This window comes from Arvicola amphibius, chromosome 15, assembly GCF_903992535.2.
Source record: "Arvicola amphibius chromosome 15, mArvAmp1.2, whole genome shotgun sequence".
Classification (NCBI taxonomy): domain Eukaryota; kingdom Metazoa; phylum Chordata; class Mammalia; order Rodentia; family Cricetidae; genus Arvicola; species Arvicola amphibius.
Genome location: NC_052061.1, coordinates 3,438,407 through 3,464,404, shown reverse-complemented (window position 1 = coordinate 3,464,404; position 25,998 = coordinate 3,438,407).

Sequence of the window (25,998 nt, the reverse complement as noted above, 5' to 3'; positions counted from 1 at the left end):
AACTGAGTGACAGATCTTTTTGCTGACTTGGCATCCTCAGAAGAGATGGCTCACTCCTCTCTATGTATTTCCTGGCTTATGCAGTATTTTGCTGTAAGATGTGCTTCTCACCCTTGCCTTCATTCAGATTCCACAGCAATGGGTGCTGCTGATCTTCAGCGTGGTTCTTCAGAATCATGAATGAACCTCTTTATCTGTATGGGAATCAGTCTCTCTCTCTCTCTCTTTCACACACACACACACACACACACACACACAGACACACACATGCGTGGGCACACATACACACAGAGAAACAATAAATATTACTATCTCAATTACTAGTGCTTAAACTTTAGTATACTTAGCAATCATCTGGGTATATCATTAAAAATACAAGATTTGGAGCTCCATTCATGAGATTCTGATGTAGGAACACAGGGAGATGACCCAAATATCTGTAAATATGCAAGGCAACTTTCATTCCTCACTGATGGGAAAATGTTTAGAAAAATACATGTTTAATCTCTTATCCTATATTTATAAGACAGCCATAACTTGCATAACACGGTCCTTTTTTGTTTGTTTTGTTTTTCAGACAGGGTTTCTCTGTATAACAGTTTTGGCTGTACTGGAACTTGCTTTGTTGACCAGGCAGGCCTCAAACTTGTAGACATCTGCCTGCCTCTGCCTTCCAAGTAAGGTGGTCCTGTTTTATACTTGTTGATCCACTGAAATTATCATTGATGCCTCCTTTAAGTCCCTGATGCTTTCTGTAGCAGATGGATCTACAGACACCTCACTCACAAGCCCACACACCTGTGCTTAGTGGACTCTGCAGATAGAGCATTTTCAATAGCTACTACTCTTCATTCTGGATCTTTTTTTCTTTTTCTTTTCTTTTTTTTTTGTTCTTTAAAAATCTTGTAGCATCTCTTCATGACTCACATAGTGAAACTGGCCTTCAATCACACTTTCAAATATTATGCATCATCACAATTTCTTTTTCCGTCACAAAATTTAAGCCCAGGGTAAGAGTCTAGTTATGCTTTGTTATTGGATAGGAATACTTAGGTTTCCATAATGGAGATACTGTAGTCTGAAGTTTCAATGGGTATATGATTGCTATGAAAAGTCTCACCTCTGTGGGTGCGGTTGTTTCTATTTTAACCAATAGTCCTTGGAGGCCAATCCAAAAGTACTGATGACATTTTTTTTATTACAAGCCATCTTTGCAAATGCTACAGCTCAATTGAATAATAATGATGTAAACAAAATACTCTAAACTTCTGAAAGGACATGCTGCTTAGACACAAATTGCTGAAGTCTGTTTAGCCATGGGTGTTCTGCATGGAAACTGTTTCTATGTATCTCTAGCTTAGTAAAAATGAATATATTGGATAAGAAGTGATGACATGTAATTTAGTAGCTAAGACCTCAGAATATATGTTGCTTGCATGTGGAGTCTTGTCTATTTTTATTGGTGTGAATTTGGACAAATTATATTAGTTCTCTTGTCCTTAATATTCACTTCAATAAATAATGAAGATACTGGGAAAGGGGGGTTTAAAAGACTAAATAGAATAAGCCAAGCCACTAAGTTTCTTATTGGTGCAGTATCTATCTCCTTGGCAACCTCTGACTTCAGCCACAGCATCACTGACAATTCTAGCTCACACGAATGACTCTCTATCACAAACACTATTTGTGCCCCTGGATTTTGCCCCAGGGGTTTCTTCATGCTTCTGGAATTTCTTAGGCTCTGTGTAGAAGTAACCCTGGTGGTCAGCGGAGGCACTCTGTCACATCCTGGGGCTGGGAGCCACGGGCTGTGATCCACATATTCCTGTTCTTCAGAACAGCCTTGAAAGTCACAGTCGAGCTTCCCAGAAGTCTTGGTGTAATCGCGCCTTTTTTTTCCGAATCAGTGGCCTTGGCAAGAGATACTTTCTCTACTTTTGGTCCTTTCTGTCTCCTCTCACTATTGTTTCTAAAGATCACTCTCCCCAGGATTTAGGTTCAAGTTCTGTTCTAAGGAAAACCAAATCGAGTCATATAAAACACAACAGTCAGTTCTCAATGAAAGGAAACCATATCCTCTAATAGGAATAAAAATGACTATACTTTCCTTTTGTGCTTCAAAAATGAACTTCTTTCTCAAATGAATTTAGGATAAAAACATTTCCCATCTACATCTAAATAGTTCACATGCCTGCCACCCTTTTTATTTTGCTAAAATCGGTATCTATTGTTTTGCACGTTTTGCTTCACAGAAACGATCCAGGGCGCAGAGCTGTTTTGTTCATCCCTCATTGGGAAGAAAGGACACACAAACAGAGGAGGTAGATTGAATCAAATAACCTTACAGACTATATTGCTGCGTCCTTAACGTATAAGAGACTGGCTTCCTCACTGCCATTGCTAAGTGTTACTGTTTGTTGCACAGCCTCGTGTCCTTAACAGTTTTGAGATGTGAGCTGCCATTGCCATTCTAGTTTTCCAGTTACTCCTCAGAAACTCTTGTAGACATCCCGGAGCTGAGCTCATCTTCTCAGCTCTTCCTAACCATGAAAATTTCATCCTCGGCACAGGACACTTAAAAGAAGTTTAGATATATGTCCTGATGATTGTGCTGCTAAGGAAGATTCTAGAGTTTATGGAGCTGAAAGGAATGCAGCATCACCATGGAATGGCTGTTTCTAACACATTCTCCCTCCAAAATATCAATTCACTTAACCTTTTCCTTCCTGAAGAGCATTACTTTTGATATTTTGATGACCCTTCATGGAGTTAAAGAGACAGTATTTTGATTTAGTTTCTTGAACTATTTGTGTCTTTTTAAAAATAAAAACATTGCTTTTGCATAAATTAATAAATTGTCCATTTGTCACCTCCTCCTTTTCAAGAGTCTTTTGTGTGAAACACTTGGGGAGGTAGAAGGAAGTGAGTCCCTAGAGATTTGAGGCCAGGGTGGTCTACAAAGGGAATTTCGGCTCCAGGGCTAGTGAGACCCCGAGTAAAAGTCTTTTGAATGAGTCCTCACTGGCCATGGCTATGGAAACCTTAGATGTTCCTCTTTCGGGTCATATCGTACTTTGTGCTTAGCCGATCAGAGACAAGTTAATGTACAGCTGTGTTTCTCTTATCTCAACTCTAAGAGCCTTGGAGAATGACTTCTCTTTGATTACAAGTCTCTGACACACAAAGAAGTTTCATGAACATTTGGTCTTCGCAATAGACTGTATTTTCTTCAATTCTATAAATTTAGTTAATCAGTCTTTCTTTTGAGAAAAGTGCAAAAACTAAGCAACACAATCCTATGATCTGATCACTTGTGTCGAATGCAGACACAGTTTCATTCGGAGGAGTCATATCTTCTCTTTAGGGTAAGTGAAAGAAATATATGTTGCGAAAAGTAATTCTAATTATAATGAACTAGTCCTCGTTAATGTTGGTTTGACACCTTAAGCATCACAAACAATTTGGAAGATAATACAGGTAATGCCTAACAGTAGCTACTCCAGGCATTGTGCTGAGCTCTGGGCTTCAGTTTCCTTATTTGTAATTATGTGAACTGAGTGCCATGCCCAGATTAAATATTAACAAGCTATAGTTAACACAGCCTGGGAAAGATGATTTCAACCATGGCTTGAACAGCATCTCTTTCTCTCTCTGTGCCTATTAGCTATAGAATAATAAACCTGATTTCCTGCCCACTATTTCATTTCATTCTTAATGCCAAGAGACTTTTTGTTTTCCTCGTTTGAGGGTAAATGATCCACTCTGGAAGGCTCATCACTTAGCTGCCCGGTGCCATGTTAGAAGGGACAGGAGAAATCCTGTTTGTCTCCCTTTTTATTTCCCCTGACACGTCACTTTGTCCTCCTCTTTTGATTTATACGCCGTCAGAACCTCAAAGACTCGTGTGCTACATGTCTGAATGGTACAGGCTTTTTCTTTCTAAATACAACTCTGCTGGGGATTGTCTTAGACCTGGTTCTATAGACAGCAGAGCCTTAGGCACAGCTGTGTGCTAATACATTATAGGGGAGGGCAAGTCTCTGGAAACAGAAGTGAGGCAAAACAAAAAATTAAGTGAGAAAGGAAAGGGGAAGAGGCGATCAATTACTTGGCTATCCAGTGGGCACAGCTTTATAACTGTCAGGGTGATTGTTCAGTCTTGTGGGTTATCTTCCAAATATCTGTGTGGAGACTTATTTTGAATTTCCTTTTAAAAATACGGTTTAATTAAAGCAGAATTACAACACTTTCCCCTTCCCTTTCCTTCCTCCAGACCCCTCCCAAGTACTCTACCCTAACCCCTCCCATGCTGCCCCACTCTCAAAGTGATAACTTACTTTTCTTTGATTATTATTCTTACATACTTGTATTTTGAATCTTCAGTCTTGATAGGGGAACAGAGACTAGTATCCCCATTTTCCATTGTCCACTGTTCTCTCTGTTGAGTACCCATTGTTCTGTGCTTCTGGATTATTCCATTCAGATCTTCTGTAGTGGACATTCGGGTCAGTTCTCAGGAAAGTCTGATCCTAAAACAATGAAAATGAAGTTGTAACAAACCAGAATAAGTGAGGTGATTGACAGACTGTCTGGCCATCGGGCTTGTAGGTTCATGGACTGCAAGTGATCACTCAGGGCCTCTGATTGACCTAGTCCTTCTAAGCAACGAGGACACAAAGAGATGTCTGTTGTGAAGTGTAAAGACCTGTTGCTGCTACTTCGCTAAATGGTCCTGTCAAAGTACCTTCAAATTATTCATCTTATATCCATAGACCTTGACTACTTTCAGCTTTAGTCAGAGAAGCTTCTTGTTCAGTGGGCAGTCAAGAGAGAGAGATACACAACTGGTCAAAATGTGGAAGAGAGTAGGCTAAGCCCTCAACTTCAAATAGAACAACTTCCTACTCAGCCACAATGTCTATGAACCACATTAATGACGACCATGACAATCCAACTCTAAGGGTGCAGTAGTGGCATGCATCCCTTGGCAGTAATCAACCTTCCTCTAATTGGATTTACGATGTGCTCAACAAGAGGGAAATCATGCCTGGAACTAGAAACCTAGCTAACTGCTCAGTGCCACTGCAGTAAGTCATGATTATTGGAAGAGAATCTACAACCACTGATTTGCTAAACCAGAATAATCCATAACAACATTCTGTAAACATTTGTCCTTATATCCACAGATGGGTGTAGCCTTCAACCCTCATCAAGGAAATTTCTCTTTGTGACAGAAGATCACTATAGAAAGCTGCAACCAATCAAATGCAGAGTTGTGCTGCCTGGTACCAGTGGCTACATCTACAAAACATTCCTGCAACTAAGGCTCAGGTAACATTTTAAAAGAGAAAGCAGAAAGATTGTAAGTGTCAGAGGATAAGAAATTTGTTGTGAGATTTTTCTCTCCTAGTCATGTTGGAGGACACACCTATAAAGTCTCATCAACATGACTGTCCAAATGTGACTTAAACAAGGTCAATAACATTGAACTTTCCAAAATGGATATGAACACTACACAAAAAGCTATAGGCACCTGGAAAAAGCTGGGAGACTTGGTATTCCCAAAGAAATAGAACACCAATTGATTGTCTAGTGCCAAATGGACAGTTATGCAGACTAAATAGGTAATCTATAGGAATATATGTATATACATATGTATATAAATAATAACAATTACAATTAATGTATGTATACAATTAATGTATGTATACACACAATAACAATTAATGAAAAAAGGCCATGAATTTGAAGGAGAGTGGGTAGAAGCTTATGGGAGGGTCTGGAGGCTGTGCCTTTTTATAGATGAGTTGAGTCCATTTATATTTATTTTAAGGGATATTAATGACCAGTGATTGCTATCTCCTGCTAATTTAGTTGTCATTGTTGGTGATATTAATTTGTGTGTTTTTTCATTTTTGGGGACTTGCTGCTATGAGACCATCAATTGTCTGAAGGAAAGGAAGGAAGAAATGTTGTAACTATATTATAATATTTAAAATAAAAAATGGAAATCTATACAAACCTGGTCATGTCTCCAAGGATCACGGAGCATCTTAGATGAGGAGGATAAAGGAATGTCAGAGTAGGGGATGGAGAGTAGTTCTGGCAAATGCTGTCTTCTGGATGCTATGTGATTGTCATAGTCATGGGCTCCTAGTAGCCGGGGTTAACCTTCACAAGACCTACAGAAGATCAAGGCAGCCAAAATTCCAGAATAGATGACATAGATGGTCTCCAGGCCCTTCTTTTATTTTTTTGCTTTTGTTTCTATTTTTTTTTCAAGACAGGTTTCTCTGTAGCTTTGGAGTTCATCCTGGAACTAGCTCTAGTAGACCAGGCTGACCTCCAACTCACAGAGATCCGTCTGCCTCTGCCTCCTAAGTGCTGGGATTAAAGGCATGCATTAACACTGCCAGGTTTAGGCCCTTCTTCTTACTGAGGTGTTATTGGCAGTTCAGTTACTGGAGGAGAGCCTATTGTTATTTTCTTAGGAGGATGTGGCCATTGGTAGGATTCTCATGCTACAGTGGATGGCCATACATCCATGAACACATGGGCAGTACTAAATGAATGTAGTGTGTTATAAAAAAGACATTTAGGTTGATAATGGGAGATGCTGAGAGCGTTACAAGGAGAAGCTTTGGTCATATTTTTATTGTATATTTGTGCATGAAATTCTCAACAATAAAAAAGTAATTCTAAGACATACTTTAGTCATATCATGCCTACACAGGCCACTATTATCACTCTGGAAGCTTTTCACTGTGCAATTTATTAAGCATGAAAATATGGTAGCAGATTGAAGAGAATCAGAAGCTCTTGTGGTCTGGGGATTCCCCTGAAAGAAAACAATTTCTAAATCTTTCAAAGCAGAGGTTGGCAGTTACCTCTGAAAGACCTGACTTGGTTTGATCCGGTAATTTGATGTATATGTTTTAAAAATTATTTTAGGTTGTTTAAACTCTTATTTAAGTAACAATTCATTTTAAGTAGGTCCTCAAGTGTAACTATGTATCCTGTGTTCTCAGGAGAAACCAGGCTTTCTGCACAAACTGGGAGGCACAACATCCCATTCCACAGGTCCATGAAGGTCTACAGATAGTGTCCTACTGCAAAGATAGTGCATGTATTTACCTATTTTTCCCCAAGATAAAATTTTCCTACTTTGGCTGATTGGAGTACAATTATTGTCTGTCTTTCTAGAAGGCTTTTAATAGCATCAAACAGAAAACTGTGGTTAAATATCCCTGCAAGATCTTTCAATTCTATGATATAAAGCCAGGTACCAAGATTATTTTGTCCATACTTTAGGATTCAGCTGAGCCAGAGTAAAACTGGAAGGCTCTTGGTTCAAAAGGTGATAGATCTTTTGGCATTTATTAGTTTGACTGTCCTGGGTCCTCTGTGAAAGAGTATTCATATTGAGGAGAAAGAATGAGGTAGGATTTGATGTGGCAGGGAAGCATGATTCGACAGAGGAATGATCGGCTTTTCACTTTTGCACCATGCCCTTCTCCTTGACTTTATGAGTCCTCTCCAAGCAGGTGTTTAAAATGAATGAAAATTAAAACAGCTGTCTGCCTAGATTTCCTGTCAGGTGCTGCTTCCAGAACATGCTGTTTGCAAAGGGTGGGGAAGTGGTACACGGTGCATGCTAATCACAGTGGTTAGTGTGGGATAAACAGTGACAGTCATCTTAGCGACACCAACAGACACGTCGGTGCAGTCATCTTCCATGTTCCTAACATTGAGCATTGGCACGCCTGACCCAGAAATTAGCATCATTGGCCACCAGCACCAGATGCCTTGGCACAGTTCCCCAATTCCCCCAGTAGCATCATCAGCCGGTAAAGCTTCCAGTAGACTGGAGAGGTAGAGACTAGACTATCGGTATTAACTAACCCTCATGAAGGAAAAGGAGGGCAACAGAGGCAGACAGCCTGGATACAAATGTATGACTTCATTCTAGTTATAAGCTTCTAGACTTCAATTTCCTTCTACAGAAGAGGATGAGAACAAGAGCTTGGGTCCAGGGATTATTATGAGGACTGAAAGACGATACCTAAAAAGTTTACCAAGTGAAATAGCTAGAAGAGTACGTACCTGATAAATATTGGTAGAGGTTGCCAAGGAATATTTTGTAAGAATAAATCTTAACATTTTTGTTGTTAATATGCTTTATCGAAAAATAGGCCCTGGTTATTAAACAATAAAAACACACAGAGAATAAGGGTTCTAGATGCTGGCAGGCTGGCACTGGAATGGAAGTGTGCTTTTCTGTGTTTTTGAAGAACTGCTATATAAACGGAGACTGTACGTTAGTTTCCTGGCCACCCAGACCTGAATAATGACACAGAAACTGTATTAATTGCAACACTGCTTGGCCAACAGCTTAGGTATGTTCCTACCCATCTCTGACATCTTAAATTAACCCATTTCTTTAATCTGTGTATCACCACGAGAATGTGGCCTATGGAGTAAGGTTCCAGCATCTGTCTCCTTCGGCAGCTACATGGCTTCTCTCTGATTCCGCCTACTCTCCCTCTATATCTCTGTTCAGATTTCCTGCCTGACTTTACTCTGCTAATTCATTGGCCAAAGCAGCTTTATTCATTAACTCATAAAAGCAACACATATACAAAAGGATATTACACATCACAGCTACATTGGATGTGGGTTAGTGCTAACTGTACCTACCGCACATGCCCTTCAAATGGTGATGATGCTGGCACCATACCAAAGTCCATTCAGCGATTTAAGGAGACTTGCACCCTTTCTAAAAGTCAAGAGAGATTGGCTTAGAACCCAGCAAGGGTAAGAAGAGAGTCAGCATTTCATTCTTCAGGCTTTATGGTCTAAGTTATGCTAACTCAGTCAGATGCAGAGCTGGACATGTAGCTCAGTGGTAGAGCCCATGTCAACATGGCTTTAACGTCTAGCACTGTTAACTCACGGGAAGCATATGAGTGAGTACGGCTGTGTGTCAATAAAACTTTACCTACAAAAACATGTCATGGGCCAGATTTGGAGAAATTCCTCGACTCATTAAGGAAGCAACATAGTTAGAGAAAAACAGAACTATAGTCTATCTTTTATTCACAACAGGCCAGAAAATAAACTCCTTCTTCTAATATCATGCCATTTCTTTCTCTGCCATTAACATTTCATTTTGACTTTATGACTCTTTAACTGCATATAACATTTACATAAGACACTAAAGCATAGTGATGTGTTCATTATTTTTTATTACCTAGAGGATGAGGGAAAATGAAATGTACTTACCAGCTACTGCAGTCAACTGATAAAGGTATATGTTCTCCACTCAGGAATCAGTATGTAAAATGATGCCAGAAGTATATATTCCATTATTCCATAAGCATAATGTGTGAAATTCATAGTTACCTGTAACACTAAATCCTAACTCATTCTGTAAGAGACATGAAGCAGATAGGTAACTGCAAACTCTTGTCCTAGGCATAATGTGATGCTCAGGATGATGTTCACTATGCATATTAAGACAAGTGAAAACAAGCTATGTAATTGAGCACCAAGGGAGCACTCCTGCACCAGCTGGCATGAATATTGAATTATTTCTCCTTTGCAGTATAACACATAGGATACATATTTATCTATAGAGAACACAAGATGGTCCAGTACTACTTGGAGCCAGAAGAGGACACTGGATCTTCTTAATCTAGAGTTAGAGGAGATGGTAAGCTACCCAGTGTGGGTGCTGGGAGCAGAACTCAGGAAAAATGGTACACGTTCTTAACTACTGAGTTTTCCAGCCAGCCTCTCCTCTCCTCCTATTAGACTTTGTCTCAAGTTCTCCTAGCCTCCACCCTATAACTTTATACTAGGGTTCACTTTTCAGTTCACTGATCTTTCCATGGCACAGGGCTTTTGTGATTAATTTCTTATTTTAAGTTATATCGGACTCAAATGATATCGCCACTAGGAATGCAGCAATGCAGTCACTTGTAGAAAGATTCTTAGTTTTTCAGCCCGTTTTTCTGTGGTGCGCCTTGCATGCCTTTGTAGTTCATGAGTGTTCTGGGATAGCAGATGAGCGCCTAATAAATATTACGCCTTGCAACTACTTATTTATGTGTTCAAGGTCTGCTGGGTACTGTGCAATCAAAATAAATCGTGGGAGTAAATGAGCTGAGGCTCATACAAGACCAGTTCTATGCTAACCTTTTCACCTCACAAGATTTTGCCCATCAAACGAACACACTGTTGTCATGGATTGACTTGTCAAATACCATTATGAACTTAAATATGCACTAACAAAATAAATGTTTCTTGGTAATTTTCCAGTTGTGTTTCATGTGAGGTATTTCATTTAAACATTTTTTTTTCTACTACTAAAAACAAACATAAATATAATGTTGAAGGGAATTGTGGTAAGTGAATGCCCTGAGATATTGAACCAAGTAGATTTAATAATGGAGGAGGGATAAATATTCCTAAGGCTAGTTTTCTGAAACAGAGAAAGAGCATAAATATTCCCACAGAAACTCATTCATGGGTTACTGGTAGATAAATAGCAAAACCCAATCATGTGCTAAGTCAGCAGGCCACAGAGCAGTGAGTGCTGTTACCCCACTGAACAGTCTCTTATTTTGTTCATGTGTGCAACATAATTCAAGCATATACCAGGGGTCTTTTAAGGCTTTGCTTTAAATAAAATAGATGTTATCTTTATTTTTATTGGCAGGGAAAATAGACAAGAAGCAATACACACACACACACACACACACACACACACACACATTTTTGTTGTTTTAATGAAATCAAAGCCAGCATTATAAGATTAGAAACATCTTGCAAAATCTCAGAAGCACAAGACCTTGTGTCAAAAATTGTAGATGGTTCTTGAGGGATGACATCTCAGGTTAACCTCTGGTCTCTCTCTCTGTCCTCTCTTCCCCCCTCTCCTACACGCACACACACACACACACACACACACACTTCTATGTGCCTTTTAAAAAAACTTTTCTTTTAAAAATACACATTTTCACTGAAATAGGGAACTACCAAAAACGATAGTTATCTCTATTCAATATCCGTTCACACTGAACAAATAATACATTTAGTGCTGGTAAACGAAGCATAAATTAGTTTCCCAGTTTCCATGAGAGTCTCTCAGAAGTCGTCTGGTTGGTGAAGGTTTTATCTAGAGAAACCAGACTCAGTTTTGATCTTCAGGTGTCACATGTGACATATTATTCTATTAAATTTCCCTCCTGCCCAAATCTGAGGGACTAGACGAACGTGTCCTGGAGAGAACACAGGCAGTATTTCAGGGATACAAATCACTCAAAATACCTTTCAAGGCTTAGTGACCAAAAGTTTTACCTCTTTCTTTTATGATTATAAAACAATTAATTATACAAAGCAAGACACATCCTCTAAGGAATTGGTTACCTATGATGGTGTGTGGAAAGCTAAAACCACTTCACCAGCTCAGCATGTAGCAAAAGAAATTATTATTTAAGTTGTGTGCGTGTGTATATGTGTGTGATAGCTTTCTTTCTTTTCCAATTGCTTCCCTATGGTAGGTGGGCTGATTTCTCCCCGTTTTTCATTGCTGAAAGCAAAAGTAGCAATTCTGACTCCCTGTCACTTAAAGAGGAGGAGATTTATTACATTTAACTGAAAGGGCACTGTTGAAACAGGGCCGAGGTAAGTTAACTGTAATCAGGGTGTTCCAGACTGGCTGTGGTGGCCTCCCAGGTCGTTTCTTATCTGTCCAGCTGCTTGGTAGGCAGTGGTTGAAACTGTCCACAGATGTGCTATGTGCTACTGCTGCAATGCCCCAAGATGATGAGACTTTAGTGGTTCGAGTGTCATAGGCTAGATAACTACTGATTTTCTTTTGATGATCCTGCTATGTATCATCAGCTCACTTCTCCATTGGCGGAGTAAATGATGTCAAATTCTTAACCCTTCAAAACCCTGAATGGAAAAAGTGCAGCTGCTGAGGTTTGCTTTCGGCTAGGATTCAGATGTAAGCAAGAGGAACTGGAAGACCAAATTCCATCTTAGCCAAGGCACAGAGCATTGTGGGTAAAGTAAGTCGAGCTCCTGCTGATTACTTTCAGCAATGGAGAGATATTTAAGGTGGGAAGCAGGGCTACAGCCTTGTTTACAGGGTTCCTTCTTAGTGGTTTAAGGGCTTTATATCCTGTCTCTGTTCTTTCTAGTACCACAGTGATTATGTGATTCAACGAAGTCTTTCTACATTTATTTGCTGTTTTGCTTTCTAGATCATCTCATGGATTGATGATACGGACATCTATATCTTTACTTATCTATGCTTTATCCATTTAAAATATTTATTGAATTTTATTGTGTGTGAATGCATGCATGCATGCACACATGCATGAGTGTGCACATGTGTGTGCACTTGCGGGTGCCTGACCAGAGTAAGCATTGTACCTCCTAGGTATGGGTGTGAGCTGCGCAACATGCTTATAAACTCCGGCCTTCTGAAAGAGTAGTAAGCACCATTAACTACTGAGCTGTCTTTCAGGCATCCTTACGTTTTTAAATTAAAAAAAATAAGTGAATTTACAAAGTTATAGACTTAATTTGGAGACTACATATGTGTGTCAAAGTTTTCTCATTCTTCTCTCCATATTCTGCACCACACCACCCTCCCTTGTCATTCCCCTGTCTTACTACAAATTCTACTCTCTTCGGACTTTGTGGTATGTGGAATCCACTGTCCCTCCCCCCCCCAGTTAAGATCTCTTACTCACCTCTCATGTTTTTCTTTCTTTTACACCACACACGCACACACTCACACACTCATGTACATATACACATGCGCACACACCCCCTCAGAAATATCTTGATTCTTGATTCTGTGAGAGGAAATGTGTGTTATGAGTCTTAGTTTGCTTAATATAATTATCTCCAGTTACATCCATTTTTTTCTGCACATGCCTTAATTTCTTTGTCCTTTATGGGTGAAAACAATTCCAGTGTCTATATATACCAGATTTTCTTTAGTTGATCACCTGTTTATGAACATTAGGATGGTTCTATTTCTTAGCTCTGTGCCTAGCGTGATAATAAACACAAATGTGAAATCATCTATGTGGAATATTAGCTTAGTCCTTTGAGCATATATCTCTGTATGGTATAGTTAGGTGATGAGGTAGTTCCACCGTTAGTTTTCTTTTTAGCGTGTACACACTGTCTTCCTCATGGTCACTCCAGTTTATGTTCTCATCAGCAGTATAAAAGCTGTGCTTGTTGACTTTTGTCACCTTGATACAAACTTGAGATGCCTGGGAAGAAAACTTCTTGGCTGAGAAATTGCCTCCCTCATGTTGATATGTTGGAGGATTTTCTAAATTTTTGATGGTAGAGGATGACCGAAGCTCATCTGTATGTGGTAGCAGTGTGGACTGGTGGAGCTGGGCTGCATCAGGAGCCCAGAGGAAGAGAAGCTAACCAGTTAGCAGTGTTCCTCCTTTTTTTTTTTGCTTCAAGCTCCTGTCTTGAGTTACTGCTTTGATTTCCCTCAGTGATGATGGCTTGTAACCTATAAGCTAAAACAATCCTTTTGCTCCTCAGTTTTGCTGTAGTCCGTGTATTATCACAGAAAGAGAAATCAGAATAGGACTTAAAGGCCCCTCATTCTCCACTACCACACGTTTTGCCATATCTATCATGTGTTTTTTATTCATGGCAGTCATTCTGATTAGGATATGATGAATGTTCAAATAGTTTTAGTTTGTATTTTCCTGATAGTTAAGGATGCTGAACATTTATTCAAATATTGACCATTGTATTATTTCTATTGAGAACTGTCCAGTCAGTTCATTAGCCCATTTATTGACTGTATAAAATTTGGTTTTAGAGTGTTTAATTTTCAGAGTTATTTTTAAGTTCCACATATTAATTCCATGACTTATAAACAGTTGGAAGAGTTTTTTTTACCCATTCTATAGTCTGTCTCTTTACTTACGGTTTCCTTTGTTGTACAGAAACTTTTAAATTTCATTTGCTCTCATTTGGTAATTTGGGGCATTATTTCTTGTGCTGTCTTATTCAGAAAACCCTTTCCTATGTTTTGACATATTTTACCTATGTTTCCTTCTAGCAGTTTCAAAGTTTTAGGGCTTGCATTAAGGCTTTTGATCAATTTTTAATAGATCAAAGCAAACTAGTTAATTCTTCTAAATATGGATATCTAGTTTCCTCAAAATTATTTGTTGTCTTTTTTTCTGATGAATGTTTTTGACATTGCCAAAATTACATGCCTCTAAATGTATGGATTTATTTCTAGGTCCTCTATTCCATTCTGTTGTTCAAAATGTCTGTTTTTGTACCAGCCACTTAGTTTTTGGTACTATGAATTTATCATAGTTTGAATAGTTTGAATCAGATATAATACCTCTAGCATTGTTTTTTTCCCTTAGGATTGTTTGACTATTTGGAATATTTGCTGCTTCCATATGGGTTTAAGGGTCGAAGATTTTTAGTTGTGTGAAGAATGTTATTGGAATTTCAGTGGAAATTTCACTGACTCTGTAGGTTTCTTTCAGTAACGGTGTCATGTTTGTTATATTTGCCAATCCACAAACACTGGAGTTCTTTTCTTATCTTTTTCACTTCTTTCTTCATAGTTTGACAGTTTTCACTGAAGAGGTTACTTACTTCCCTGAATAAGTTTATTCCTAGGTGTTTTGTTTTGAAGTGATTGTGAATGGAATTACTTCCCCTGATTTGTATCTCAGTAAGTTCATTATTGCTGTACAGAAGGTTACAAACAGAAGGAACAAAGTATGCTGACTTAGTTCTAGTTTTTGTTTAAATATAGGATTATTCATCTGAAAATTGGAATGTTTAGTTTTTTTCTTTCTGGTTTGTATTTTGTGTGTGTGTGTGTGTGTGTGTGTGTGTGTGTTGAATAACGTGCACGAGAAGGTCTTAGCAGAATGTACCCTTTCACCTCTAGACTCATTATCTTGAGACATGGTCTCCTATTTAAGCAGAAGCCATTGTTTAGCTTCTAGTGGATGGCCAGTGAGGGAGCTCTCTGGGTTCCCTTTGGTTCTTGTTGCCCTAGTACTGAGGCATATGCATCAATGCCTGACTTTGTAATATGGGTGCTGGGAATTCAAACTCAGGGTCTAGTATTTTCAGAGCAAGAGCTCTTGCTGATCTGTCATCCTTGCTATCCCTTTTCTTCCCTCCCTCCCTCCCTCCCTCCCTCCCTCCCTCCCTCCCTCCCTCCCTTTCTCCCTCTATCCCTCTATCCCTAGTCCCTCTCTTTTTACCATTATCCCTTCCCCCTCCCTTTTTGCTTTTTATGTTTATCTAGTTCTATATAGACTTCAGTTCTATATTCAAGAATAGGTACCCTTGTCTTGTTCTTGATTTTAAAGGATACTTTCAATTTTCTTACAGGCTGTATTATGCTGGCTATGGATTTGCAATGTTTCCTTTTACACTGATTTCTAGCTTTTTCAAAGTTTTTAAAATGAAGGGAATGCTAAACTGTGTCAAATGGCTTTTCTCTATCTAATGAGATAACCTTGATTTCTGTGATTTAATTTATTATTATTTTGTATGAAACTTATTAATTACTAATTTTGTGTATTCTTCAGGTGAAATCAAGTTGGTCATGGTTGCTTAATGTGCTTTTGAATTTGGCTTCCAACTATTTTATTAAGAATTTTTACATCTTGTCTTCCTTCCTTCCTTTCTTCCTTCCTTCCTTCCTTCCTTCCTTCCTTCCTTCCTTCCTTCCTTCCTTCCTTCCTTCCTTTTTTCCTTGTTTTCTTCCTTTCTTCCTCTCTCCCTACTTCTCCCTCTTTCTTACTGGTGTGTGTATCTTTATCTAGTTTCGGCTTTGGTGTCAGGGTAATATTGGCTTCATAGAAACAGTTGAGCAGTGTATTTTCCTTTTATAGTTTGTGAACCATTTTAAGGAGTATTTATCTTCATCCTTAAAGGAGGACATAACAACAAACCTGGAAACAACCTAGATGTCCCTTAACACACAATGTAATATCACTCAGCTGTTACAAAACACATGAAACTTTAAGGCAAATGGATGGAACTAGAAAAAAATTATTCCAAGTGAGGTAACTCAGACCTAGAGACACAAACATGGTATGTGCCTACTTATATGTGGATATTTGTGGTGAAATAAGAGATGAACTTGCTAAAATCCACAGACCCAGAGAGAATAGGTATCAAGGAGGGCCCGGAGAACACTTGCATCTCCCTGAAAAGAAAATATAGAAGAGATTTTGTGGGTGTATTGGTGTTGGGTGGGGATGGGAAAATGAGGGATCAGATTGGAAAGGGTTGTGAGGGAGAGTCCTAAAAGAGCCAACTGAAAAAGGGCTATTTCAGGGTCAGGTAGAAACCTGGTACAATGAAAACTCCCAGGAGTCTACAAATATGACCCCATTTAGGACTCCTAGCAATTGGGTCTTACATTTTAATCCAGTCAGTTTATCAACTCTTTATTTGTGAGTTGAGATTATTTTCACTTATTATTATTACTGAGACACTCTTACTGAGATTCCTGTGATTCTGTTGGTTGTTTTCCTGGCTGGAGTAAGACTGTATGTTCTTTACTTTCTCCCCTGTTAGTATCAGGGGTTTGCAGTCTGCTTGTCTACTGTATTGGGCCTGACATATTCCTTATCAGCTCTTCTTTTACTATGCAGTTCATCTCAGAAATCCGCTGTTTCTTGTGTTGTCACTGTTGAGATTCTTCCTTCCCCATCTATGTAGAATGCCCACCAAAGAATCTTCTGCAGCCCTGGTTGGGTGGTCATGAACTGCCCTAGTTGGTGACTGTCTTAAAATGATTTTAATCTCTCTATCAATTTTAAAAGATGATGTGGGATTCCCCTCTGTATGCTGTGAATACCATTGGTTAATAAAGAATCTGCTTTGTGCCTCTTGCAGCGCAGAATAGGGCAAGGCAGGAATGTTAAGCAGACAGATGAGGAAAAAGAAGGCAGAGTCAGAGAGAAACCACGTAGCTGCCACAGGAGACAGACATGCTGGAATCTTGCCAGTAAACCACAAGCCCCATGATAAAATAAAAAATAATAGAAATGGGTTAAGAGTAAGCGCTAACTAGAAATATTCTTAGGCTATTGGCTAAACAGTATTGTAAATAATATAGTTTCTGTGTGATTATTTCAAGTTTGGATGGCTGGGAAATGAACAAACAGCCTCTGCCTACAAAAAGACAGTTGTCCCCCCCACCCCGGACATGTGACTCTTGGTTGACAATTTTGTATTTAATGCTTAAAACATATATACCTATGCTTTTCTTGGCTTAAGGTTGTTGATCTGAGACCTGTTATTGCTATGACATATTATAAACATCTTGTAGGCCAAGTTGTTGTTTTGTTCTTAGACCTTTTTATATATCTTTGTAGTTTTGACATCTTGAGTATAATGCATGACTTTTTATTCTTCTCTGGAAGTGTCTATTTGGCATTTTAAATGCTTCTCCTGTTTGGATGTTTATTTCTCAGTCTAGATTTTAGATATTTTCCACTATTATCTTCTTTGGATAGATTCTGATGCTTTCATTCCTAGATTGGCTCCTACTCTAGGCTGTTTCATGTTTGAATTCTTGATTTTTATCTTATTATTGGGGCTGGAGAGATGACTCAGCGGTTAAGAGCCTGCTCTTCCTAAGGTCCTGAGTTCAATTCCCAGCAAGCATACGGTGGCTCACAATCATCTGTAATGAGATCTGGTGCCCCCTGGTGGAGAGACTTGGTCAGTCATTCTCATCAACTTGGACCATGAAACTCAATATGGACAAGTTCAACAGAACCACCATATATGGGCTGACCATGCAAGCTTCAGCATTGCCAGGGTACAAATTTCATTTTCATTCATTTTGTATGTTACAGTCATGCTCATTCTGAATTTTTCATCTTCCTTATTGGAGCTTGAGTTAATATTTCTTTAACCTCCTCCTCCATCATAGGCATGCTTACTTTTTATTGACCGAGTCGGTGAGGTTTTCCACTTGATTCATTGAATTTTTAATATACATCCTTCTTTCTTCCCTTTCTTTCTCCCTCCTTCCTTTTCTTTCTTTCTTTGTTTTTTGAGACAGGGTTTCACTCTAGTTCAGGCTGATCTTCAAAATACTAAGAACTCAGGCTAGGCTGAAATGCTTGGGAAATTTCTGGGATTAGTCTCTCAAGTGCTGAGATTATAGACACCAGACAGCACACCTGGTTCACTAGTCATTTAGTCTTGTGATTTTTCTCACACCTCAGTTTCCCTCCTGAATTTTCCTTTTACGTGTCTGATGCTTTCATCCACACTGATGACTTGTCAACCTCTTCGATGTTCTTCCCCTCTGTTTTTACCTTTTCTCTGCAACTTCTGAATTGAAATAATAGATATGTAATATCTTAGAGAAATTTCAACTGGTAAAGTTTGGAAATCTTCAACTTCAGTTATATCTACATATTGAGAGAGAGAGAGAGAAAGAGAGAGAGAAAGAGAGAGAAACATATTTTTGAGTTTAGCAGTGATAGAGCATATCTAGGGCGCCCATGTTGCCTTGTTTTTCTATGTCTGCTGTGTGTCTGTGTTAACATTTGTATGTATTTTGTTTGTATTTTTTTCTGGTTTTGTTTGGGGATCTTCTTATCGAGGAGCCTCCTGACCTAATTATTGTTGCTGTTTTTTTTTTAAACAGTGTCTCTTATAGGTCAGACTGGCCTTGAACTCTTTGTCTAACTGAGAGTAATCTTGTATTCCTAGGCCTTCACCTCCACAGTGTTCTGATTTGTGATTATAGAAGTGAACTTGAGTATGCCTACCTTAAAGGTTCAAATATGAATTTCTAAAGATCTGTCTGTCTGTCTGTCTGTCTGCCTGTCTCTCTCATATTTTTGAGATATGGTCTAATTATGCATTATGCCATCATGCCATCCAGGTTAAGCTTAATTTACCAATTATAGGCATGGACTACAATACTCAAATTATATGTGTTTACCTTTAAAACATATCCAGAGTAATACAATTTGCTAGTTATTATTATTCCTATGCTAGATTTCAACATATTTTGTGTTTATGTAAGAAATCATCAAATGTTTCTTAACCAAGAGCTAAATTCAAAGTATCATGATAAGAAACTTTATATTTAATTGAAACATATACTTTCTGACTTCAGAATAAAGTTCCAGCTTTTTAAATAGGCTCTAAAATAATATAGATATCACATAATTTCTCTTGTATTCAATCCATTGTAACTTAACAAAGAGAAACTTTGCCTTTGCATTTGGGGAATATATTTCCTCTAGAGATAAATTGTATAATATTTTCTTCAGAACCCTAGAATTTAATTTATAATCCTCCATTCTATTCCACAATTGTCAGAGAAGACAATAATAGATGAAAGAATAAGGGAATGAATGTATAAAATTGGAATTACTAGCCATAGACATTTAAATTTTCTTAAAGATAATTTTGCATGGCTTATATTAGAATGTAAAATTCATTTGTGGCTGTCTTAGTTAGGATTTCTATTGCTGTGATAAAAATACCATGACTAAAGCAACTGAGGGGGGAAAAGGCTTTATTTGGCTTATATATTCTAGGTCACAGTCTATTGAGGGAAATCAAGGTAGAAACTGAGGCAGAAGCCATGGAGGAATGTTTCTTACTGGCTTACTCCTCCTGGCTTGCTTAGTTTTCTTTCTTATATAATCTAGGACCTCCTGCTCAGGGATGGCATCACCCCCCAGGTGCCTGAGCCTTCTCAAATTAATCATCAATAAAATGCCTCCCGGACTTGCCTACAGGCCAATCTTATGGAGTCATTTTGTCTATTAAGATTCTCTTTCCCCAGATATGTCTAGGTTTCTGTCAACTTAACAGATAACCAACCTGCCTGGTTGCTTAGCAAATTTCCCTGGAGAAGGTACCTTTGGCAGTGAGATGTACTATTGGGGAATGTGTTTAAATGCTGCTTTGCTCGAATTGTATATGTAGCTGTATACTGATGATGTAGAATCTGGGTTAATAGAAGTCACTATGCAAAGAATTCCTACTCTGTTGTTTGTCTATCTGACTTAAGCAATTGAAATGTAATAAAGATACACGAGTATAGAGTGCAATTTTGTTTCCTAAAACATATATTAAGGCCACACAGATTAAGAAGGGGGGTGTATAAAAATGGTCTTGGCAATTCTTCCCCCAAATGATTCTTGTTTTCCAGCTGCAACTTCTGTCATTATTTCTACAATCTGAGATTAATATTACCTGCTTTCAAACATGTATTCTCATTTTGTCTGATTGTTTTGTCTTAGTGTTTTATGACATTTGCCTATGCTGCTGGGCTAGATAATTTATTATAATTTATATAGGATGAATGTAAGACAATAACATCATTCAGTTATTTTTATTGATAGTTAATTGCTAAATTTGACTATTACAGCTCTTCACAAAAGCAGCACTATGCTTTTCCTCTGTCCATGTTAGCATGTCTATTGGTGTCATCCTTGCTCTGGCCATGTTTGGGTTGTCATGCTGGTGAGATTTTATGAGTGTAGCTTTTGACATTTCTGGGACAGAGAGTCTCACAGCAAACTTCTTGCTCCTCTGGTTCTTAAAACATTGCTGCCCGAGGCTTAGATGAAGAGGTTGTGTTGTGGATGCGTCTGTTGGGACTGAGGTCCACAGCTCAGTCTTTTGATTGATCGTTGTTTTCTGTAGCGGTCTTCTGTTTCCTGGAGAAGGACTACACTTATTTGTGGGAGGCCTCAACTTTACACAAAGAACTACAGGCAACTAAGGAATGTGGAGAGCAGGGAAAGTGATTCCCCCAGTGAAGAGCACACTAATTGTGCCAATACCGAAAGCTAAGTCCTGAAGCCATATACACACAAGTAACATTAAACAGACTGAAAAATTGCATTTATTTATTTAGGAATGTAACCATTCAACATACACACAGCCACCACCACCACCACCACCACCACCATCACCACCATCACCACCACCACCATCACCACCAGCAGCAACAACAACAATTAAAGAAAAAAGAGGCAGTGAAATTGAAAAAGAGTGAGGTGATATAAAGAACAGGTTCAATGGAGAAGTTATGTAATTATACTATTACCTCAAAACATAAAATACTAGCTATCTATGGAGAAATGGTGATTTATTTATTTGTTTGTTTACTTTCACAGTCTTTCCAATTGGACCTAGAGCCTTGGCCATGCCAGGCAAACTCTAGCACTTCTGTCCCCTAGCCACAAAGGGATCTGTTCTTGATTATAGTTTAGAATAGCACCTGTGAAAGAATTATAAGGAGATAGAACAGGGACTATTGATCTTTCTTACCTGAAGAGATTTTTTTAAACTTTTTTCCCATTACTTTTACTGAGTTGTATCAATTACGTTTTATTTACATGTTTACACTTCTTGATGTTTGTAGTACTTAGTATTTGTTACTTGGTCGTTTTCATTAGTTTTACAAAATTTTTGGTTATTACCTATTTAAAATTGCTTATATGCATTTCATGCTCTTTTCTCCCACCATATGAGTGTGTCACTCATTTTCACTTTTTTAGATTTTTTTATTATATATATATATATATATTTCCTTTTGATTCAGGTTGAAATATTCTCCCACTTTTTCTTTGATTTCACTGAATCTCTATTTCTGTTTAGTCTATGAAACTCATTATATTGAGTTATAAAGTTTCATAGTTGTATCCCTATATCTAGTATTTCCATTTTATTTTTTCTAGATTCAAGTTTTCTGATGATAGCATGTATTCTTTCTATCTTTTCTTGAAAACACAAATAGTTGATTTTTGTCCCTTTTCTGAGCTCTCTGATAACTGGGTTGCTTGTGAGTTTCTAGCTATGTTAGCTGCTTCTTCCTTCTCCTCTTTTCTGAGTGCTTGATATTTCTTCTACTGAATGATGGCTATTCAAGAATCCCCTTGAGGTTTTAGCTTTTTGCTAACTAAAGGTACATTATCATAGTTCAGTACGTGCCAAGCTGTTTCAAGACAGGTTTATTTACTTACTTATTTATTTTACAATACTCCTGTTTCCAGAATGCAGGATATTAGGACATTCAGGATCCCAGCTGAATAACTGGAGGTGTGAACTATTTATGAGTCTATCCTTTGTTAGGATCTTTTACATCAGCATCTTCTCTCATAGTCACTGTGAAGCTTTAGCATCTGACTTGAGTAAGTTTTCGTTGATTTGTACCTAAACACTTCTGTGGAAAACTCAGGAAGAAAAGGATAGTGGAATTTCAACTTAGATTGTGGTAGTTTTTCTTATCTGCAGGGACTTGAACCTTCTAGTTGATGCCTTGGTAGCTTTAGTTTAGTGCTCCTGGTAAATGCTTAGATTTTTTTTTCTGCATGTTAGTACATAAGTGGGAATGTAAATTCTAGGCATCCCTTTACCTGTTCCTATATCAATACAAACTTCTATTCCTGTGTAGTATTACACAGGAATTCCCACTTTGCCTTTACTTTTGTGAATAACGTGCCTCTTAAATAGCATATATCCATACTTTAAAATATAACTTCTAAGAGGGCAATGGCTTTGTGTATTTAAGTCCCAAGTAACTAGAATAGGACCTCATGAAGCCAATATATCAGTGACTGAAAGACAGAGTGTAAAGCCTTGACCCCGAACAATAGAGTGCAAAGGTCATTAGTAAGCATACTAAGGTGTTACCTGAGACAGAGCTTGGAAACAAGGCCTCCGTCTACAGTGTGCAGAGAGAATGATTTTAGTGTCTCTGATAATATACTAGGTGGGTCCAGAATAGTCACAATGATAAGACATTACTTTATAATTGCCTTTTGTTGTGCTTTGAGAACAGCTATCTAGTCTTACTGTCTGCCACTGGCCCACTCTCAAATAGCGAGAGTTGGGTTTTAGAATTCATTGTGCTCAGAATTCCCATACTTTATTAGTTCACAAGAGAAAATACTGTTGATTATAGAAACTCTTGGAATGTCATGTTTGAAAAGTCGTTTGGATATCATTGATATCAGAAAACACACTGGAAGTTGACTCCCTGAGGGTTCTAGCCAAAACGAAGTAAGTGCATTATCTGTTTCATAGCTCTGTATTAGAAGACCTTTGTGAATAGAGGAAAAATAAAGATCTGATAAATTCATTTGGATGAATCAAGAATTACCAGAATATTTTATATAGGATAGTGCAAGTTCAAAATAATAAATAGTAATTATTTTTCAAATTATAATTGTTACTGGTTGTTTTCAAGTTAAATCAGATTTCAGAAAACTGTCTCTGTATTTTAAAGAGCATAGAATTTTGTGAGAGTTGAGTATTAGCAAATTCTTTCCCTAAACCTGGGTGGGGAAGAATTGTTTGTTCAGAATACTGTGTTGAGTGAATATAACGTGCCTATCTCTCTTCTGAGATCATGACACAAAGCCAGGTAGGTAGAGGATATCATTGCATCTGAAACCTTAATGTACTCTGGGATACACTGATTTGAATGTGTTCAACAGAATGTCAAGAAGGCTTAGAGGAGCAAGGAATAAATTCTGAGTGCATTGTTTTCATGGAGAGCCCAAGAGGATCCATTCCATGCATAGAGAAACGTGTGTGATATAGAGTCCAGCTCTAGACTTTTTTGGAGTTTGAGGACTTCATAATTTTCAGTAATTCTACTTTGAATGAGTATCTCCATGTAATAGTATAAGACTAGATGGGTGAATTTAAGAACAAAGGTTAGTGTCACAAATAGCAAATGCTATGGATATCTCTTCTATGAGACAAGTCAGCTTAATAACAATGAGCAATCATATAAACTGATGTCAAATTCTATTTATACTACTTGTTAACCTGATAAACTCAGACAAAATCCTTAATTCCTGCATCTTTATCTGAAACTTAGTGCTAAAATTCACTTATAACCTTTAGATGTGCTCTTTTTCTGATGGGGACTCTAATAAAACAGAGACAATTCACAATGTAGTTGAAAACAATATATTAGTATTATAGAGTACAGGGATTATTGCAATTGCCTTGGATGCCCAGAACAGACTCTACCACCATTTAATATGTTCTGAGCTTCCTGGGCTGTTGTCATCTGTCTAGTGCCACAAGCCTTCTTCTATGTGTCATGGCCAAGGATATCTTTATAGGAAGAGCTCCCCTTAGAGGAAGTAGCAGAGTCTACATTTTATGCACAGTAAAGTGCTGGTGCTGGTAGCCTTTTTGACATTTTAGACTTACCATTACAACTCAGACTAGAGCAGCAGTTCCTAGACTGAGTGTGAGAAGGTGGAAAAAGCACTGTGAGATGTGTTGATCTTCCAGACATGGGGCACCGTTCCTCAGCAGACATTTAACTAATATCTCATACTCTAAATCTTGTGTTTTAGGGTCAGAATCTCTGAAATCCTCTGCCAGACTATGTTGTGGAAAATGATTTTAAGATGTGTTACATTCTTTTATGCCGTGGAATATTTGTTTAGTGATGCAAAGATGCATTACGTTCTTTTATGTTGCATTTGTTTAACTCTGTGAAACTGTGTTACTTTGCCTGCCTAAAACATCTTATTGGTCTAATAAAAAGCTAAATGGACAAGAGCCAGGCAGGAGAAAGGCTAGGCAGGGCTGGCAGGCAGAAGGAATAAATAGTAGAAAAAAATCTGGGAAAAAAGATGGAAGAGGAAGTATCAGACATTCCATCCTTTGATTCATGCTAGAAAGTGCTCTACCACCAAGCTGTATTCCCAACCACTGTATAAAACTTTTTGAGACAAACTCTTGATAATTTACCCAGGCTTGTTTTGAACTTACTGTGACCTCTTGGCTTAGCCTCCCAAGTAGTTGAGATTATCTATTATCTGTTTAGACAGGGTCTTTCTGTGTACCCTGGTTGGCCTGAATCTTTCCAGAAATGGACAAGATTTTATAGATGTGCTTCGCTAGGCCTGACTAAACCAAAATAGCTGAGATTATAGGCCTGTATCTACCGATTAGGCTTTAGAAATTTTAGAATTTTATAAAGTCTGGGAGGAATGGAAACAATATAAAAACTAAATTACTGAACTAATAATACCTTTCAGCTCTAGTTCTGTCTAGAGCACAGATTCCATTTTATATTAACAGTGAGAGAGATTTTGAAAGTTCTCTAGTCTGCACAGCTATGTTCTGCTGTTGAAAACATCAAATCCTAGACTGACAGTTAACATCACAGATGTCTGTAAACAAAGAAAAGGCAAACATAATTTGGTTATTGGCTTATTTCTGAAAGTTCTGAGAACGGTGTGCTGATACTTCATTTGGCTAATGTAGAAAATAAAAGGCCCCGAATGTACACTGTTTCCTATCACAAATGGGAACGCTTCCTGCCATGCCTGTTTTCTTTTGTGATCGCTCTACATTTCATTGAAATATATCCCCAGTATGTTCTTCTAAAACTGGTATTTCTTTAAAAGCTCAGCTTCAAAAAATGTCAAATATAATGAAAAACGAAAATCACAAAAGAGAAAGTTGTTCACAGACACTCCCCTGGGTTCCCTCGTGTTTCTGGGTCACCATGCTGACTCTTCATGTGTTAGAAATAACATCCATAGTGTACTTAGCAGGGAACCCCTTGTGGTCCAGGTCAGAGTAGGCCCCAAATAAACAAAGCCAACCTTTTCCTTGAAGACAATGTCCTGTCCGTTCAGAAATACTCCATGCCATCTGACGAAGCAGCTCAAAAAAAGTTCTCCTTTTTTCCCCCCAAAGTATCCCCCAAAAAAAGCTCTTTTGGAAACATGTTAAAAGAATACTTTATTTTCATCATTTGGGGCTAGAGAAAGATGAAGGCTATGGAGCTAAGGCCAGCCCATAGTGAAATAGTATGGGAGCCAGGACCAGGTAGGTCGTGGGAGGACATGCCTACTGACAATCCATAGGGAAGCTAAGACCTGCCCACGGTGAACCTGCTAAGAGTGTGTAGGAGGGTAG